Genomic DNA, 12,896 nt, shown 5'->3' with positions numbered 1-12,896 from the left:
TCAGAGCTGAATAGTGTCATTGCTTTCGTGAGGCAGGGAGAAGACTGCTCAGAGCATTAAAGTGTCTGTCACTTCAGAATGAAGACAGGGAAAAGAAAGCAAAAGAAAGAGAGATGTCTAATAAAAAGGCTGATTGATTAAAAAAGGAAACTCTACCTTTTGACAGTGGGTTCACTGATAAAGCCACAGTCAAATCAGGGGTATTAGATCTTCTCAGAGGAGACATCTGATTTGCATGCATGAATATTCAGCCATCACCGCTCCCTGTTGCTTCTCGAAAACCTTAGGATTTTAAGAGAGCGTTTATTAAAAGTGAGCAAATATTCCTCTCCAGTTACAGCTCTGTGCTGTAATAAAAGTGTGTTTACTGTATCAGTCCCAGAATTAATGAGACTAAATGGTTGGCTGAGTTTATCTGCAGAGATGAAGTAGATAAGCTGTGCTGAAAATCTCCAAAGTTTAGTGACTCACCTGCTGTAGATCACTGAAATAAGAAAAGTTCCAGTGTGAGGGGGGATAAGCTGTTTGATTTTGTGTTTGAAGGCCACTTTTTCTGAGGAGTTTTATAAAACGGGAGGTGTCCACTGAACTGAACAGTCAGAGCTTTGAACCTCTATTACCTGAACCTCTATTGTATTTAGTGTTTTGTGCCCTGTAATCTGTTGAACTGTCTGTATTTACTTTATACAGCAACGTTAAAGCTGCATTAACTAAGATTCAACACTAATTTGGGGGAAGCAAGTAAAAAAATGTCTAGATGTGTTGTCTCCATGCTGTACTAACCCCTCCACCCCACTCTGCCGTCTTCAGGCCTTGTCTTTATTTCTCGCCCTCTGTGGCCACTTCTTCCACCCCCCCACTGATCCAGGGTTATAAGTTGCCTTTTTCAAACCACTATGACTCATTTCAAAGACAGACCGTGGAGGCTCCCAGTGCAGGTCCAACCCAGATGGGAGTGGAGCTGTTAGACCCAAGAGGCCGCGTTCTGTAGCAGAGAAAGAGGGCGACAAAGAACGGGGCAAAACCGGGGTTAACATCTGTTTGGCATGTCGGAGATGGAGAGCACTAAACGCATCCAAAGGACTAACATTTGACCAGATGTGTCTTTCTTCCCGCTAGACGTTAAATACTGTAGCTGGCTAATTGGTACCACCAAAAACCATGAGCTCTATGGGCTCTGTGTTCCCTATACATTAGCTCTAGAGCCGGTTATTAGTGCTGCGCTACCCGACTGCCACAACTGTCTCTGGCTGTCGTGACCACATGTGATGGAGAGAAGAGGAGGGGGGGGTACTGTGGAGTTTGTTTTGACTCTCACTTTATCCTTAATGATCAAGATATAGAGGGAGAAGTTAGTTAATGCAGCTTTAAAGTAAGAGCTGTCGTCACTGGTTTATGTAACATCTTATGTCAGTACATTGTGCACGTGCCTATTTGTTAATGTGACTGCATGCAGATCACACTGGTGCTGTGTTGAAGTGATATGTAAATGTTACTCGGTTCGACTTAGTAAGATCTCCATCATGATGTTTATGAAAAGTGACCAGGGTGCTGGTCTAGACATGAAGCTGACACATTCACATGCTGTCAGATTAATGGAGAGGAGTCCGTGTCAGGAAGGGGCTGCAGGTCACTACCACTGGTTAACATCATTAACAGACCCCATTCATCCTGCCCTGAAATAGGTAACCCTGCAAACTGGAGGGATTTTAATTCAAATGGTCCACACTGGCCTGACAGTCTGGATTTCAGCTCATCTCTCTGCACCAAGGTAACTGAAAGGGGCATTAAAACGGGCTATTCACTTTCCACTCTGTCAGCACTCACTCCCCAGCGCACACACACACACACGTATTATGTAAGGATATGGACCTGTACTGGCGAGCCTGACACTACCATCCTTTTTCCCATAACCTTGCGCTCGCTGTCCTGTCGTCTATGTGTGTTAGTTTGTGCTAGTTAGCTCTGGAGGACTAGTGTGGGCGAGTGAGGGCCGAGTGCTAGAAACCACATAGCAACAAGCAGATAACACACAAGTACCAGTAAACAACCTCAGTGGAAGACAGTGGATCAACCAGATTGTCTTTTTGTCTGTGTGTCTGGATGTGTGAATCAGCTTACTGTGGGTCAAACAGTTATATGACCACTTTGTTCTCTAAATTAGCTGTGACCAGGGGACATGGACCATATTATCAACTGAGAATGATAAGAGCCAAGAAACTGGTCCTAAGAATAGATGGTGGAGGACTTTGTACAGAGAAAGGCTCACAGAGCACCAGACAGGAAACAGCAAACAGTTTAGAGGAGCCTTTATTAACAAAATGTCCAGTGCCAAATTAGTAGCTGGCTTCACTGGGTAAAAGGTGTGAACATTAATCAGGCTGAAAATGGGGCTGAGAGACAACAAAGTCATAACAAAAGTCTTTATCCTTAGCTTGTGGAGACAGTGGAGCAAAAAGCAAGCAAAACGTTAGCTGGCTCTGGCATAGAAAGCAAAGCAAACATGAGCCTGGCCTGGCAGGTAGGTAGACAATCTAGACAACTAGACAAAGGTGAAGCTAAGGCTTAAATGTAGCTAAGCATCAGCGGACCAGGTGAGGAGGGTGGAGGCACAATGACAGGAAACACAGCAGTGTGGAGGCATGGCGGGATCTAAAAGTAAAACTGGGCAGGAAATAAGACACCAACATAAAAGCATAACCGGAAAACATTTACATTCTTTTCTGTAGCTGTCTTGTTACTTTTCTAATGAAACGGGAGGAAACGGTGCGTTTGCTGGGGACTATTTTCAGCTATGGATGAATCCACATTTGGTCTCTAGTGAGTGTTTGTGGCAGCAGCAGGGTGCGTGTGCAGGGCTGAGTCAAAACAAACTCCAGTATGTGTGTTCATGGTGACGAAGGACTGGTCACTGATGGGTTTTAATAGTGTCTGGACACAGTGAAGCTCTGTGGCTCAGAGACGCATCAGGGTTTACATACTGTACGTATATCTGTCAGCTGGATCAGGCCGCTGCTAGTTTTTTATTATTATTATTAAATTTAAGAAAAACAAAGAATATTTACAGCCTTGTCTTTTTAAACCACCGCTCTGCACCCGTGCATTTCTTAACAGTTTTATAATGTTGGTAATACAGGAATTTAACCACATTGTTTTTTTCAGAATGTTAGCTAACTGCCTAACGTGTAAAATGTCTGTCACAGAGCCCGTACCCTTTATGAACAGGCAGTTACTTATGAAAAATTGCGGTCATGGGTTTTGTATCTTGCAGTCAAGGGCTGAAAGCAGCCCGTGTCCTGCCAGAGAATTTAGAAAAAGCCCTAAATTTCCCAGACAAGGGAAGGATTTCCATGAGTCTGAAGGTACAAGAGTTCAAGGTAACCTCGCCTGCCGCTCCTCCTCACTCCCACACTGCTCTGCTCTGTGGAGCCACGTCACATGTAAACACTTGAAGATACTTTGTTAGAGAACAGTTGTGAGGCAAGAAGATGATGTAAATCATTTGACATCAATTCATTTTATCTTTCCTTTTTGTCTGAGGGATAGGTGACATGGATGAAGGTTTTCACTGTGGCCTGCATGTGAATAACCTGAGAGACTGGTTTGAGGAGGAAGTCTTAACATGTTTTGTATCAGTGTGATTTAGATAAGCTGCACCAATAAGCTCTGCCTGACAGCAGCAGTCCTGACCCAGCGCAAGAAATTCTAAATATTCAGAATGTGTCCACTGAAGTTTTTGTGGCTCATCAACACTCAAGCTAACGAATCTCTGCATTAGTCCTGTTTCTCGGACTCACAGCGCAGTATTTAATGTGATGATGTGTTTGTGATGTATGCAACATTTTAAAGCAGCATTAAGACGCTGCTTTGGACACACCTCTGGCACAGATCTGTTAACAGGTTAGCAAACAGTTGTTTATTAGTTTGAAGTCATATTTGTGCCCAGTTGATTAATCGGTTCATGAAGTCATGTATTGTGGTGTCAATGTGGCTGACAGACGGGAGCTTGAGCAGCTGGTCCTGTGGTGCGGTCGCAACAACCTGGAGCTGAACGTGCTAAAACCAGTGGAGATGACAGTGGACTTCAGGAAGCCCCAGGAGCTGCTGATCCAGTTCTACAGAGGAATCATCCATCACTGTCTGCTTTGGCTCAGTGACCAATCAGGACTGCAGGAAGAACCATTGGTGCCAGCCTGCCCTCCATGGAGGACCTGTACACCTCATGGGTCAGAAGGAGGACAGCGGAGATTTCTGCTGACCCCTCACACCCTGGACACAAACTGTCTGAACTCCTTCCCTCTGGATGGCGCTACAGGTCACTGTACCCCAAGGCAACCAGGCACAAGGACAGTTTCTTCCCCGGGGTGTCGCTCTGATCAACACTTAACCCATGACTGTGTAACAGAACGACAACCCTTGGAAATATGCTCTTGTGTCTATATCTATTTGGGAAACTATACTTATAAGTGCTTTATTTTTACATTCCTTCTTCTTGTTTGCACATTCTTCTTCTTGTTCTCTGTTCTTATCTTGTTTACTTGTCTACTCGCTGCCTTACAGAAGAGCACAGTACATCCACACTGAGAGCCGCTGCACCAGAGTCACAAAGGAGATTCCTTTGTGTCCAACACACCCGGCCAGTGAATCTCATTCTGGTTCTGGTTCTGGCTCTGGTTCTGGTTCTGAATGTGTTCCTGCACAGTCACATTACATTATATGAAGTGTGGCCCTATCAAACAAAAAACAAATGGCCTGATTCATCTGGTTCCACTGGTTCCATCAGCCCTCCTGACCTAGCCCCAGGGTACATGCAGCTGAAAATTCAGTCTATTACTGGAGTAATAGGCAGCAGTTGGATGAAAGTGCTGGGAATCCAGCTCCTGCTCCCATCTGTCATTACCGCCAGAGCACAGAGGGCCAATGAAACTAATTCCGACATGATTAAGGGAAAAATTAGGCAGAGGATGAATCAGGCTGCATTTCCAAACAATCTGGACTCCACATCGATGCAGATACCGAGTCTGAATGAGTGACACACTTGCTCAGACACACACTGGCGCACACAGCCTTGCCTCCCACACACAAACACATTTCCCAGTCTGGAGGGGAGGGAACATTTGCCTTTTCCACTCTGGCTGGTCTCTGTGCTACTGGAGCAAAGGCTAAAGGAGAAGAGGGAACACAGTTCCTCACTGCACTCAGGAGTTTTCACAAGGAAATAGTCTGCGGCCTCGTATCTTAAAGCATGACGCAGCAGCATGTCATTGACTAATATGGCAAATATAATGATGAGAAGATAATTGAAGTGGGCAGAGAAAGAATCCATGACTCAGAACAAGTAGTTCATATTTTTAAAGGACTGAAAAGTTGAATGAATTAATCATCTGAAGCGAACATAGGCAGAAAGCCGGATTCAGTCGGAAGTCTCCCTTCTTTGTTGATTTCTCCTTCTGCTGTCTTCTCTACTGTGGATTATGTCCAATATGTATTCAGACAATCTTCAAAATAAAGTGGTCGTAGCTACAGAGCTTGATTTTCTTCCTAGATCGTGTTTATTTCAAGTAGATGCCTCTTTCTCTGATTCAGTCCATTTTTAACTTGGAAAGAAAAATCCTTAAATTCAAACAAAAGATTTTAGAGGCAGGTTTTTATGTCAGAGCTGTGACTTGGTAATTGTGTACTTTATATTTTAAAATTTTAATTTATAGCATGGGTGGCCAAAATGGTCTTGACCATACAGATAGAAAGACTGAGGTTAATCAACACTAAATCCCTGCAAAGATTTTCCAGCACTGGGGTCCATTCCTCACACACCTCACACTCTCAGCCTTTTCGAGTAGCACGCCACGTGTAGTACCGGAGACGCTGCCGCTGCTTTAAGGAGGTCAGAACAGGATTCATACATATTTTATCACAACATTAATCAGGTTGAATGCATGTTAGTGGCAGAATGATGTGTCTCTTACAGCCTGTTTATGTGCAAACGAACAAGTTGACCAGTGGTGCTGGATGAGTCTCCAAACCTCTGGATCATGTGGAATGTTATGTTTTATGTTTTACACTCAGTAATCTTTAAGTTGTGACTTTCTGCAGTGTCTGTGCAGCCCAGCTGCCGCATGGTTGTCGTTAGCAGGAGTGGTTATGGCAAACGAACTGTAACTAGGGTTGCGTTTGGGATTCTGACAGGATTAATTGCTAGTTTTACAACTTACTGTTGGGCAGCAGCAGTGACAGCTTCAACTTTCAGCCAAAGGCCAAACTCTGTCTGACTTACCCTTTCAGTTCTTCCTAATGGCCTTAGAAACTATTTTTAAAATGTCAAACAAGTTCAGCTCGGTTAACTCCTCTCATTTCAGCCCTGGACCTGCAGACCGCCTTAGCTGCAGGCAGAGTATGGAGAGAATCAAACACAAAAATCTCGACAATGTTACCAGAGAAGAGAGCTGGAATAAAGCAGTGTGACCTTATAGCTGCTGAGACGCCTTTAGAAATTTTAAATCAGAGGTGGAAATCAAATCAAAAGAGCAGGTGAGGGCTGTGAACCCTGCCCAGACAGAGCGGTTTAGTGCCACATCACTGTCACTGAAAACCTTTATTCTAGTCACGTCTCCACTGTTTATAAAGCAACGCCAACAGAAAGTGAAAATAATTACGCTAACTTTAATTGGTTAGTTGGTAAATTAAGTACTTCGGTGGCAAATGAACAGTTTTACAGCCTGAGAAAGTGCTGCTTTCCCAAACAACAGAAGGTTTGGAAAATAAAATCTTGGTCTGGAATCAGCTTGACACTGGTCACTGAGTCAAATCAAACACTGAGTTACACTGAAAACAGCAGCACATTAGTTGATGTGACACATCATCAACTTTATTCTTTGTTTAAAAATCAAAAAGGACACAGATGGTTTACACATCACTGGTTTTTGTTTTAATTGTGATTTTACACACCGTCCCAACTTTTTCTGATTTGGGGCTGTAAAACAAACTTTAGAAGGCATTTTTGTTTCTGTTCTCAGAGCTGAAGCTGCTCCAGGTTCTGTTGTAAGTGGCAGCAGAGAGACAAACTGTCAAACGTGGAATCGGTGAAACTCCAGACAGTGGGTTCATGTTCACAAAGTCAGCCGGTCTAAGGCCATTTGTAAGGAAGAACATTAGGAGGAAAAGTGATGTTACTGAGAAAGGAAAGCAGTAGAGAAACTAGTTAGGGAGAGTCAGGAGTTTATGGAGTTTTATGTGAATGTAATTAAAAATGCAGCCAGAAGAACACACACAACATTACGTGATCCAGTACAGTGACACCGAGTGGAAGCAGTAAACTGACTTGTTGCTATGCTGAAGCTTCCTTTTCCACACAGGAACTTCAGCACATTTAGCTTCTTTCCTACAAAGGCAAAAGTGAAGTAATGTGCATTAAACAGTCAAGCAGGAAGCTGTAATTTCCTGTGTGTTCTTGAACACAGCGTAAGATTCAAATGAAACTGTCAAACATGATAAAACCAGGTGACTTCCCTGATCCCCTTGAGTTAAATTATGTCAGTGGAATACAAATAGCAGACAAACCGACAAAAGGGATTAATCAGAAAACTAAAGAATGTACCCGGTCTGGTGTAGTTTTGTGCTGCTCTAATGCTAAATTTACCTTCTGGACACCACTTTAGTTCTAAGTGAAAAGAAATGATCACTATGGTGCCACTGGTTGCACTGCACAAAACCACAAGTAGGTGCAGTCATTAAATATCTAGATATGTGGTGTAACAGGGACCGTTCAAGTCAGATTTTACTTCTATAGCCCAATATCACAAACCATAATGCCCTCTGCCATAATGCCCTTGGATCAGATTAGAAAAACTGTGTCAATGATGCATTTTACTAAAAAAAAAACAAACTGGACTAATGCACACACTCCACATAGAAAGGCCCGGACTCGAACCTGAAACCTTTTTGCTATAAAGCCACAGCGCTAACCACCGCTCCACTGTGCTGCCCCATAATTTAATATATATATATATATAATAGCATATCATATCATCTTGTTGTTGGTGGTGGCCCCTTTGGCCTCCTGTTCTTCTTATTAAACAGTGTGTTCCATCATCAGTAAATGAAGGATGCAGATCATACACGTCTGGAGTCCGAAAACTAAAACCAAGTTATTTTATTACACCTCAGTGAAGAAAACTAAAACTCACATACGCACGTTATTTTGTTCTGGTTTTTTTTTTTTCAGCGCATTCCAGTCAAGCTTCCGAGCCTCCCCCCCCTTCCTCCTCCTCCTCCTCCTCCTCCTCCTGTGCGCAGCTCTGCCGGGCAGCTCTCCAACGAGGCGTGTCACTGACGTCTCCAAATCAAACCTCAAACCTGGTGCTTCGAGGGGGAAGTATTGATGCCATGCCAGATGTGAAGGAGTTCGTGGAGGACTACCGCAGAGGAGTACGCGCCGGGTCCGTGTGATGTCCGTTTGTAGTTCCACTTTTACGCGTTCTGTTTTTTTCTGCCTTCATTGACTGGAAGCCACTGAACACAGACACAACTGCAGCGGCTGATCATCGGCTGACAGGTTTGTGACGTGAGATCATATGTTTTAATTTCTAAGTTTTCCTTTAGGAGGAACAAAACTAGTGAGGCCGCGGTGATTTCCGAGTAGAAGTGTCCAGTCGTTCCCAGTCTGACAGGTGCAGCTTCGCTCCACTTCTTCACGGACTGACTGATTGATTCCACTGATGAGAATCAGTTTTCTCAGTAGCTCCTGGAGTCCACCACTCAATTAATCCGGTTAATGATTCTGGCTTGTTGATGGAACAACACCTGGTAGTTTCCTACACTGCAGGGCAGGTGTGCCGTTCCACTAACTTGAACCAACCCGTGGGTGTTAAGTTAAAGTCAGAGTGAATTTTATAGCTGTTGAACTGCTGCGTTTTAAAAAAAACTTTATTGCTGTGGGGGCAGAGCAAATGGGGGAAACGTTTAGCTTTTTGCTGTTATCTCGTGACCAACAGCCGCTATGAGCCTCTGCAGAGACGAAAGACAAAATGTCAGAGCTGTTCGGCAGCTTTCATTCAAACCCCCCCATCCTTGTCAGCAGATGGAGTGGGAAGCACTTCTTTCCCATGCGGCCTTAAAATACATATTATATTTATACATAGTTATTGTATAAAAATTGGTGCATGTGCAAAAAGGAGGGAAGCTTGGTTTCCTACGGGCTGATTCCTTGGCTTGCCATCAGTTGAGTGTTTCTGTGGCTTCCCTTGTTCCTCTGACAGAGACAATGGAGACATTAGTTATTGGTCTGACTGCTCTCCTTCCTTTATATGGTGGCAACTTCTGTCCTCAGAGAAAGTCCAGACTTGTAAGTGGAATCAAGGCAGCAGCAAAACAACTTCATTTAATTTTTGTTTTTATTACACTTGATTGTTCAACTTGCCTAGTGGACGCATGTGTTGGAAGGATCAGACAAATATTGGCCCTAAAGGCTGAGGCCCAGTTTTACTCTGTGATCTCTAAGCATCAGAATCTTACTGTTAAAGGATGGGAAAAACCGAAGACCCTGAAATGGATATGTTTGAAAATCTAGTTTGAACCAAAGGAACCTCAGTTCAACCCAAAAAAAAAAAAACCAACATATTAAAATTTCACCCCCCAGCTGTTCTGCAGTCAGTTTGTGCACTAAATCATACTGTGTCTTTCTCTGCAGTTGATGCATCCAAAAATATTAAAAAGGTTGCAGAGCACAGAACAGCAGGCAAACAAAAACATTAACATTCCCAGATTCATGCATGGACTCTGCGTCTAAACTAAAAGTGACGTTAATAGGAGTTGTTTTTCTATAATGTTCCTACAGGAACCTCCTCCACACTTTGATACAATATTACTGTAGCGTTTTAATATTTTTTTGTTAGGAACATTTTGTTTACTCTCTAATCTTTTGACGTTGCTGGAGATCATTTTATCACATCAACAAAACTGGGCCTATCTGCTCCTCTTTCTCCTGAGGATGTTCGCCTGGCAGCCTCCTCTCTGTAGCCTTGAGAGCGCTCATGCTGTAATCATAATCTGGCTGTACGTGTAAATACCAGATTCCTTTTCCACTCATGAACAGTTGTGCTGCGGGGGAGTCGAAAGTGTGTATGTGTTTATGTATGTGTTTACATAGCTATCATTGTGAGGGTGAATGAATATATATGTGTACGTGTGTGTGTGTGTGTGGCGGCGGCAGTGGGAGGGTTGGAAGGATAGAGGGAAGTCCTGCGGTTAAAAGAAATAAGACGTTTGACTTTCAGCACATCCCCTTCCATTCTCTGGGTTTCGCCCACGTTGAAAAGCGTTTCACTGGCCGGCGCCAAACACTCGTCAAGGTCACGCTTCTGAACAACCCCTGATCGACACCCTCCACCCTGACCCCACAGGTCACCCATCATCCTAAATACGCGGGTACAGTGTGTTGCATTTTAGCCACAGCAGTAGCGCTGTGTGTTTTTCTTGTTGCAGTCGCCGTCTGTGGGCATTTCCTGGCAGGTGAGGCAGTTGTATGAGGTGTCGTGCATCAGATGTAGTGCAGCTACTGTGTGGAGTGTCACGGTGTCATGCAGCTCAGGTGGCAGTGGAGCCGTTCACCAGGAGGCTCCTGAAAAGGCCTCCATCCTCTGAGTAGAAGACTGATGTCAACATCCAAGATATCTTATAGTCGGAGACAAAACGAACCTGGACTGATGCTTGCAGCTGCTTCCTTAAAGGATCACTCCTGTAGTTTAGCATTTGTTTAACATACTCCAGAATAGAGCTGAAACAATGCTAGAAAATTCCCCTCGTTTTTCAGTGTTGGCAGTTTTTCTTTCTTATGTGGTAGTAAATGTAAAGATGAACTTTTAACAAAGTCTGGTTTTGCTGATCTCCAGTGGCTCGGTGACTACCGCTGCTGCAGTGACATGTGGGTGTTCTCCAGCACCCCGTCATTAGATTTCAGCAGTTTGAATTAGACAGATGAGACGGCGTCATCCCCAGTTGTGGTCTTTGAGTAAAAATGTCCCTTTCTGTGTTTTCCTTGCTGAGCTCCGTGACTGCGTGCTGCTTGTTCTGTACTATAGCAGCCAGGGTGGGGAAGCATTCCTACTGTAAGTGGAGTGCAGCAGGTCTGATGTTGAATCTCTAACATGCTGTGCTACACTTTCATTTCGTCTTTTAACGTGTTTAAAGTGTTGGCAGAGACCGTTCACCATCGTCATCTTTTGGAATTGAATCCAGCCTTTACAAGCCATGTCCAATATATTAGTCAGTGCTGTTTCTACATTGGACTTTTATTTATATGCTGCACAGAGATGTTGATTCAAGTCTGCATAGATGGCACGAAGTGTTTTGTGTGCCCAGCTGAAATGCAGTGGAAACATCACCCAGTCGGCGCTGTGGTGGTGTGGGCTTGGAGTGAAACCCAAAGCACACAGGCGTGACATGAAGCACCTTTCCGCTGAATCCTAGGGCAGGGAGTGACAAGTAAGACTTTTCAAAACTACATGAACAATACTATACCACATTGGAAAACAATGCTGCTGTGCTATCAGGATGCACTTTGAAGGTCACTTTTTTTATATTTTCATATGACGCAAGGGTATTATTTTCTGTCACTGGAGGGCATCTTTAAGCTCAGTGCTGCAGCTGAAGATTTTTATTATTGACCTATGTGCTCATTTTTTCACTTAATTAGTGAATAGCCTTTGTATTAAATGTGAGGATTGTGTAATCACCAGTTCTCAACATGACTAATTCTCTTCGTTAGTATTTTGTTAAACCAACAGTCCAAATCCCCAGAATATTCTCTTACTCTCATGGATGACAAAGAAAAGCAAAAAAAGAATGTCATGTTTTTGAATCAGTATTTTATATATGCAATTGTTTTGGTTCTACTGCTTCCAGCTCACTGTATTTTGAATATATTAAATGTGAGGTATCACAGTAGTGTTTTAATATTTAATCGATCTGAGGAAAAGATGAAATGACTTTCTAAGGATGCATACTTTTCTGTCAGACAGACGGTGCAGCACCGCTGACAGGTAAAACACAGCTATCAACTTGTCAGTTCTGCTGCTGTTAAGCTCCGACGGGCTCCTCCTGCCCACTTGTAATGTGCCGACCTCTTCAATTCACCACAACTCTTCTCCTTCTGCAGCTCCTTGCGGGCTTTGCGAGGCTGAGAGAATGGAGGAACAGAGTCTGGCTAATGGTTTTGCTGGGGGTCTTTGTGATGCGGTACACGCTCCTGGCTGGGAGCATTTTCTGGGCGAGGAGGGTCTGTGCGCCTTTGTACATCAGAAATAAACATGTTTTTATTATACTCTCCTTCGAACAGTGACCTCTAGAGAAACATAATATATTGTCATTCACATGCCCTGTTTCTGTTGCTGACTGACACATGGTTTGTTAAAGCATGAGACCCTGCAGTGGATTTTGTTTTTAAAAGTGTGGTTCCACCAGAGAGGTTTCTGTTTGAGGAGACGCACGGACTTTGACCTCCGATTATCCAGAGGTGGTCAATCTGGGCTGTGCAGGTCATGCACAGACAGATAATATATCTAATGAGAACACATTTTCTCAGTGGGAACAGGTTCTTGGATGGACTTCTGTTCTATGACTGGATTCTGCTCTCCGTTCCAGGTTTGGTCTGGGTTGTTCATTCATGAATCACGATCGAGTGCCAATCAAGTTTTGGACAATGTTGAAATTCATGTCTACTGCCCTCTGACCCCAAGTGTAAATAAGAGAATAAATTATCTGAGCTCTGCCAAACCCTAACCTGTCGTCTTCAGTGGCTGCCAGACGTTCAGCTGAGCGCAGCAGCAGAACAGGATCCATTTACTGTACGAAGAGGTCAAAGGTCATACTCGTAGTATGTCTGTTAAGACCACAAAGTGATC

At 43.7% G+C, this 12,896-nt stretch overlaps 1 protein-coding gene across 7 annotated transcripts in view; it reads left to right on the top strand.

Moving 5' to 3' along the window:
* LOC109966606 (estrogen receptor beta-like) overlaps positions 1–12,896 on the top strand; it is a 98,092-nt gene that overhangs the window by 61,289 nt on the left and 23,907 nt on the right. For 6 of the 7 annotated variants that reach the window (XR_002275803.1, XR_002275800.1, XR_002275802.1 and 3 more), the window contains exon 4: positions 8,222–8,551. The exons of the other annotated variant lie outside the window; for it this stretch is intronic. The gene's annotated coding sequence lies outside the window, so the exon portion shown is untranslated. The remainder of the gene's footprint in view (positions 1–8,221; positions 8,552–12,896) is intronic. 7 annotated transcript variants of the gene reach the window in all.

The sequence above is a fragment of the Monopterus albus genome, unplaced genomic scaffold (assembly GCF_001952655.1).
Source record: "Monopterus albus unplaced genomic scaffold, M_albus_1.0 scaffold115.1, whole genome shotgun sequence".
Lineage (NCBI taxonomy): Eukaryota > Metazoa > Chordata > Actinopteri > Synbranchiformes > Synbranchidae > Monopterus > Monopterus albus.
This window is presented reverse-complemented; position numbering and strand designations above follow the sequence as displayed.